The sequence below is a fragment of the Hydra vulgaris genome, chromosome 09, assembly GCF_038396675.1.
Source record: "Hydra vulgaris chromosome 09, alternate assembly HydraT2T_AEP".
In the NCBI taxonomy this organism is placed as follows: domain Eukaryota; kingdom Metazoa; phylum Cnidaria; class Hydrozoa; order Anthoathecata; family Hydridae; genus Hydra; species Hydra vulgaris.
In genome coordinates, this window is record NC_088928.1 from 17,616,377 (window position 1) to 17,624,107 (window position 7,731).

A 7,731-nucleotide genomic window follows, 5' to 3' on the forward strand; every position below is an offset into this window, starting at 1 on the left:
ATTAATGAAAAATACAAACATCCGTTATGGAATTTTTTATTTGAGATATTTAGGTGTTTAAAAGTCAACATATACTAATTAAAAGTTTTAAACGTTTTTTATCTTTTGTAAATCTTTTATATTTTTATTGGGTTTTTTTTTTACCGCCATTTTAAGAAATTTTTGGAAAAAAAAGGAGCTTGCGTTTGTTGCAATATACATTTATATATATATATATATATATATATATATATATATATATATATATATATATATATATATATATATATATATATATATATATATATATATATATATATATATATATAAATTATATGACTTTGGGTATACAACTCAAACAAAGTTATTAAAATAATTATCCTTGTTAAAAAAGACTAAAGACAGTAAAATTGAGTCATTTTAACATGATTCACCTGCTTGTTCATATCTGGCATATGCTATTCTATATACATACTTTCCTTTAATTTGAGTTTATATTTATTGGAAGAAGAATCTAATACAGAAAAACAATTATCGTTAAATGTGACTTTCGTTAACGTATAAATGTTTAAAAATATGCAAGTTTTTGTCTTTCCATTTGTGTTTTGAGATGGCTTGTGGTTTCGCAAATAAAGCTAGAATTCCATCCTGCACAAACAAATTAATAGACAGCCAATGATTTGAATTCTATTGGTAAGGGATCTTTAGGTGATAATATGTGGTAAATTTTAAATGAAATGAATACTACTAAATTTTTAAGTACTGATTAACATTGTCTTTTAATAATTGAGTTTAACCTCTTTTTTGTTAAGTCCGATATTTTTCAAATTAATTTGAAATAGGTTTGAAACATTTTATTAGTAGTTAGTCTTTTGATTTGATTATTAATAGAGGTTTTGCGCAGATAAGAGCCCTGAACTTTATTTATTAGCCAAAATGGATACACCTTTCTCATTTGAATTTCTAAAAAGTTGTTTATATTAGCCGAGTATAGTGTTATTGATTTATATATTTTGTCAATTAACTCTAGTAAGTTAATTTTTGTCATCTGACAAGGCTTACTTTGTATACAAGAGAAGTAAAGCTATAAGCTAACGACAAGTGAAGACCAGAATAATAAAGCATCGATTTCTTAAGGAAAAGCAGCAAAAATGTCGTCAACCTAACTTTGGTAAAATGTTGGTTTAACACCTGTATAAGATTTTAACCATTTTTCTTCCAAAACACTCGTATAAAGATTTGCAAGAACAGGAGCTAATGAAGACTCCATGGCAATATTATCAATTTGGTCGAGCTGTTGCTAAAATAAACAGTTTTTTTAAAATCTGGTGTGATAAAATTGGATTTTTTTTTTACTTTCTTGAATAAGGTTAACGCCAATGTCAATGATTTCTTGCAAAGGTATGTTAGTGTATAGTTTTTTTATAACGTAAAAATCTTAAAATTGTTTGAGGATGTTAGCTTGGATGACATCATTAACAAAGAAAAAAGATCCTTTAACGCAGAACTCTGAAGGCATTAGTGGAGCCAAGTAACCTCTTAAAAATTTAGCAAGTTGATAGTTATACGTTCCGATAGTTGAAATAGTACGTTCAAAGTTGAATAGCTTATGTGAGCCCAATTAATAAAGTTTGATATAAACAGTATAATTAAAAAAACGTTTACATTTAATTTTCGTAAAAGATTCTGTAATTATGTCTCTCTGCTGAAAGTTACTTTTAAAATCTTTTTTAAATAGTTAAAATTTAGTCATATTATTTATTATTTAATAAATTCCTTCATCATACACTTTTCTGTCTTCTATAACCACACCATGTCCTATATCTAGTTTTGATATAATACTATCTAAGTAGTTTTTTATTTTTATTTTAAAAACTCCGTGTTTTTTTTAAGTTTCTTTTAAAGGTTTATAGTTAGCAAGATGCAAAAATTTTTATTCTCTTAAAATTAAATAAATATTCATCAATAAATTTCAAACTTAAATCTATATTGGCGCTGAAAAGTAAGGAACGTATAAAGTTTGTAACCCCCTCATTTTTTTTCAAGGATTTACAGTTTCAGAAAAAGAGTCAAGAAGAAAAATTTGTTTTATTTAATTTCAACGGTCTCTAGCTCACCTCAAGGTCTACAAAACTTTGTTAGATAAATAACTTTATCGGAAAACCTCCAATATAAGATATGTGAATGGAATCATTAAATGATAATTTAAAAGTATTATTAATAAAATGACATTAATACAACATATAATAAAATGACATTAAAAAAACATTTAAAACAGATTTGATTTTATTAAATCAAAACTCATTAAATTATACAAATAGCATTTTTTTTTTTTAAATCTTTATTACATTATATAGTGTAAATAAATATAGTGTATGGTTATCAAACTATAAATAAAATTAAAAGTGCATTTGGGTTTGATCGCCAGGTTTGTATCCTTTAAATAAATATAAAGGTTTATCTTTTTGGTAATTGTTTTTATTGTAGATATACGTTAATTTCTTCATTCGACCATTGTTGGATGCATCTTGAGCAGAATTAAAAGAAGCATCACGTCCAATTTTTGGGTTTTGATTATAGAAAGGATAATATTGGAGTCTACCTTTAATTGTAGAAATTTTTTGGTATTTGTTGTAATCGTTAATCTGACTGCTTTGAGATTCATTTTTTAAAGTATTAATGTCGCTACTAATTTTGTCATCAGTGTCTTCGTTATCGCGAAAAGGCATTGCGTTGACTGACACAACCACAAATATGTTTAGAGCCAGAAATGCATTAAAAACCAACCTGATTAATTTGTTTGTCTTTGGCATATTTTATCTTTTTTTTATTTGATTTATTATATCTTTCTGTAAATTTTTATCTAAACTAGATCGAACAGTTTTCTAATTGTGATGTGTGTTTATGGAAATTTAAAGTCATAATTTCAATGAATAATAAAATTTTTTAATAAAGGTTCTATTGTGTATATTTCTTCCTCTTAAAGTGAAATAGAGTTTATTATTTCAGGAAGGAACACTTTTGGTTGAAACCAATTTTTTCTCATTGCATTTAAAGTAAACATCCACAAACACGCAAAATTAAAAATTTAAAAAAGGAACTAACATGGAAAAAATAAATAAAAAAGGACTTACATGGAAATAAAAAAACAAATCGTGACTACAAAATTTGGAAGTTCCTTTCTAGTTTTAATTGTATAGCTTCTATGTCAATTATTTATTTATATTAATTATTAGTATATTAATTATTTATATGGAAAAAAGTTTTTAGAAGATATAAACAGTTTTCGTATATTTAGTACCAAAAATTCTTTCGACTACCATTCAGAGATGTTACTTTGTTCAGACTGCTTTTTCTGCACAATTTCAATTAGATGTCATAGTAGTAATGTTTAAGGTAGTGGACATTGTTTGATTTTAGTTGCTGTTTTCTTATTGGATTTAATTTAACACAATATTTCGTGTGGTCTAAAGAAACATGCTGAAATAATTTAATATAACGATAGTGAAAAACCGAATTATTGTCCCTTCCCTCACCCTGCTATCCCAATAGTGAGGTCTATAAAACAATAAGTTTTTTACAAGTCTAAATTTACTTCGCTGACACATTTAAAGTTTCACCTAATATCCTTTTAGTGTTGAAAATATGTTGTAGGGCGGGCTAAGCACGACAATAAAAATCTATTTAATGAAAAATAAGAATTAAAAAATTTAATCACTTTTTACATTATTTTATCAAAAATTATTTTAGCAAAATAATTTTTCATCATCTTGGAAGAAATAACAAACTTGCTAAATAATAAAAGATATAATTATTTTTTTCAAAATTTTCTACATTTTTCTAACGTGTTTTTTTTTTGAAAACTTTTAAGCTTCCCGTCTAATGTCTTCTTCTAGCTTCAAATCTTATACTTACATTCACGCAAACAATTTTTTTCTAATTTTGAAATATACTTAATAAGTGATTATAATAAAAAAGCAGGCTGATAGTAGGAATTAAAAACAATGTATAAAATAAAGATCTAAAAAATCTAAAAAGTAGGAAATACAACTGGCACTAGCGAAACCGTATTTGTACTAATTCACTCAAAGATTTGGGGTCATCCATAAATTGCGTAACGCTCTCATGGGAAGTAGGGGGGGGGGTAGAGTTAGCGGTTTTGCGACGACCCTGTATGATTTTAGTTTCACATTAAAACAGCCCGAAAGTAAAATCTTGGCTTATTTCAAAACGGCTCGTGAATAAAACCTAGTATTACTTTTTAAATGTGTATTAATGATTCTATAAAATTAAAATAAAACTTATGCTTAAAAAATCTTAGTAAAATTTTCTAATAAAATTGGTTTTAAATTCAACAAAGTTTTTAACGTCAAAGTTTTCGTACTTTTGATTGAAATTTATTATTTATAATTTCAATCATAACCTCGGGCTCCACACCCCGCATTTTTGGCAAAACATTCTAATTTGCCATACGCGTAAACATTGATAAGTTTGGAGTTGGCGTAGTGTCTAAAAGCGTCATATATGAAGAAAAAAAAAACTCCGCCGGGTCTACTGGACTATTGAGCGTATGTTTTATCATGTAAGAAAAAAGTTCGAGCGTTTTCTGTTGTTCTATTTGTTGGATTGTGGTTGATATTAACGCACCTAGTTACTAATGAACAACAAACATGTTTGTTCTTGAATACATAATATCTTCTGCGTCTATTTACTTGACAGTAATCTCACATAATTCCTATAAGCTACTGCAAATTTGACTTTGAACAGGCAAATGTGCAAAGAGTCCTTTGACTCCTCGAAAAATTATAACAATATACCATGTTTCTTTTAAACTCAATTTAATGTTTTTGATTCTGTTTTTGGTTCTGTTTTTACTTTAAGGGTTCGGTCTCTGCGCAAGATAAACGTACATTTGCTGATTTTTGGCGGCTCGTTGTAGTTTCACATTTTTCCATTATCAATTTGCTCTAATTATTTTTATTTAAACTTTTTTGCATGTATCTAGAAATTAAAAACGTTTATAATATAATAATTAATTTCAACTTTTCATTTTCTTATAAAAAACCCTTTAAAGTGGTTTTTAAAATGTGGTTTCTAAAAATGGAAATTAAAAAGTGGTTTTCAAAAAATTATTTTTCCTTAGTCCGTATAACATATTTATTCAATTTCCTCCAGTATTTATAGAACAAAATAAATTAAACCTATAATACTAACATTGCAAGGTAAATATAAATATAACCAAATACCTTTTTATCAAACGCAATGTTTCTTTCTGAAAGATTGCGTTTTGAAAGGTTTTTGTTTGAAAGGTTTTCTTTTGAAAACTTTTGCGTTTGAAAGGTTTTCTTTCTTGTATGTGTGTTTTTTTTAATAGCATCAAAAACAAAACATAAGAAAAAATGGGTTAGTTAAACTTGTTAATGAAATTGTTGTTTATATCTTATATGGGTATGACAAAATGTAAACAGCAATTTTATAAACACCTATCTAAGTGCACTGTGGTTTACTAAAGTGTATCTTTTTAACTTAGGATTTTTTGATAGATATTTTTTACTTACTGTTTAACTTCAACTCTTTAAATGAATGTATCACGAAGATATGCACTCCTAGTTTTACAATATTCTTTCAATATAATACAAATTTTTGTTATGCGTAAATTGTATTACGGAGTACGGTATATGCGAGGTATATAATGTATACCTCACATATACCGTATTCCGTAATAAAGTTTATATTATATGGCATATGTCAAAAACCCTTAGCAATATCATGCTGACATTGTATACATACGTTACAGTAGAAGTACAATAGCCAAAATTCTTTATGACATTCTATTTTTTAGGGCAAAGTCCAGCGTTCAAACCATTACGATTCTGGAACAGCAATGTCATTACTGAGGATATAACCACACCATTAAAGGCTATTTCTATAGCGGCCTTCTGTAATAAGATTGATTTTTTAAATATTTTGGATAAACTATATATTTTTAACTTATAACTGGTTTTTATATAACACGATAACTTTATTTTTACATAAAGAACACATAAAAAGTAACCTTAAAAGCAAGAAAGAAAAAAGAAAAAAAAGCTTGTATCGCGCGGAAAACTGAGAAAAGTAAACATAAAATTCCTATTTCTTTTGACGTTGTAATTTCAATGAGAAAACTTAGTTTTTTGTCGTTTTTTTAATATTTATTTTACTTTGTTTCTAATGTAAAATAGCTTAACGCTTTTTCTTTGTTTATAGCGTATAATATTTTTACTGAAAAGGATGAAGATCTTTTAGATAAGAATCAAAAAAATAATAAAACTTTATAAGTAACTTGTTTGAAACGACAAAAAAGGTATGATTTGAATCTATCACGTTATTAAAAAAGTAGTAATCCATTATGTTGCAACGTTACATTTCTCACGTTATTGCAAGAAATTCGAATGTTTATCACGTTTTTGTAATGTTACATTCATCTATAGTAACTATTAAAAATAACCAGTTTGCTGCCTAAGATTTTTAGAAAATAAATACTCCAATAATTTTTGCCTTTTTTTTTTTTATAAATACATTTAATGAATTAATATAATTGTTTAAAAAAGATTTATAGATTGTTTTAGGATTTCTATAAAAACTTATTGTATGTCAGAAATTCTAGCATATAACAATAAACTTCACCATTTTTTCAAAAAAAAGTAAATGTAAAAAGAGTAAATGTAAAGTTTATAGTATTATAAGCGTTACTGTACTTTGCAAAATGTATGCCTTTAAATTACTTTATAGTCTTCAATAAATACAGCACCTTTAGTGACCTTTAGAAGAATATAAATAATAAAAGTCAAAGTAACAAGAGTGCTATTATAATAGTGTAATACCAACAAGTCACTTATCTGACATTTATGTAATCTTAGATACTTGATGGTATACACACAAATAATACAATAAGGTATACACATGTAAACTAGGATATATATATATATATATATATATATATATATATATATATATATATATATATATATATATTTAAACACCTACTTTGCTTTTTGTGTATAACAATTATATATAATAGTATGTATACATGCTATTGTTATTCATAAAAAGAAAGTTATGCGTTTTTTTATGTGTTATCTTAATTTTTAAGATAAGTTTATTGCAGGTATTTTTTCAATATACTAATATAACTAGATTCATTTTATATACCTTATTCTAAGAAGTTCTTTATAACATTATATCAAACCAAGGTCCATTTATAATACTTATAATCGCCCTTTATTGAAAGGGCCATTACAAGTATTATAAATGAAATGCAAACTACTAGGTTGTTCACAAATAAAGATATAAAAAAAGGCTGAAAGTAATAGCATTTCTAATGCAGCAGTGGAAATATAACATGAAAAATTGTTTTTATGAATACAAAGTTTAACAGAGTTACACGTTTAAAAATAGCTACAAACTAAAATGTCGTAAAGCATGTATAATAGCTGAAAACATAAGGGAAAATGATAAAAGCAATGTCAAAAAAAAAACAATGAAGATAATTATATTAAAAGAAGTTATTAAATTAAAATTTTTAAAATTTCAATAAACAGTTACATTTAAATTTGTAATTATCAGTATTATCAATAAAAAAAATATTAAATAAAAAGCAAGACAATAATAAAACAACATAATAACTGCAAAGGAAAAGAAAAATTGAAAAATATTATTACAGAACAATACAAATAAGGAGAAATGAAAATCTTATATTATTACTAATTTGCA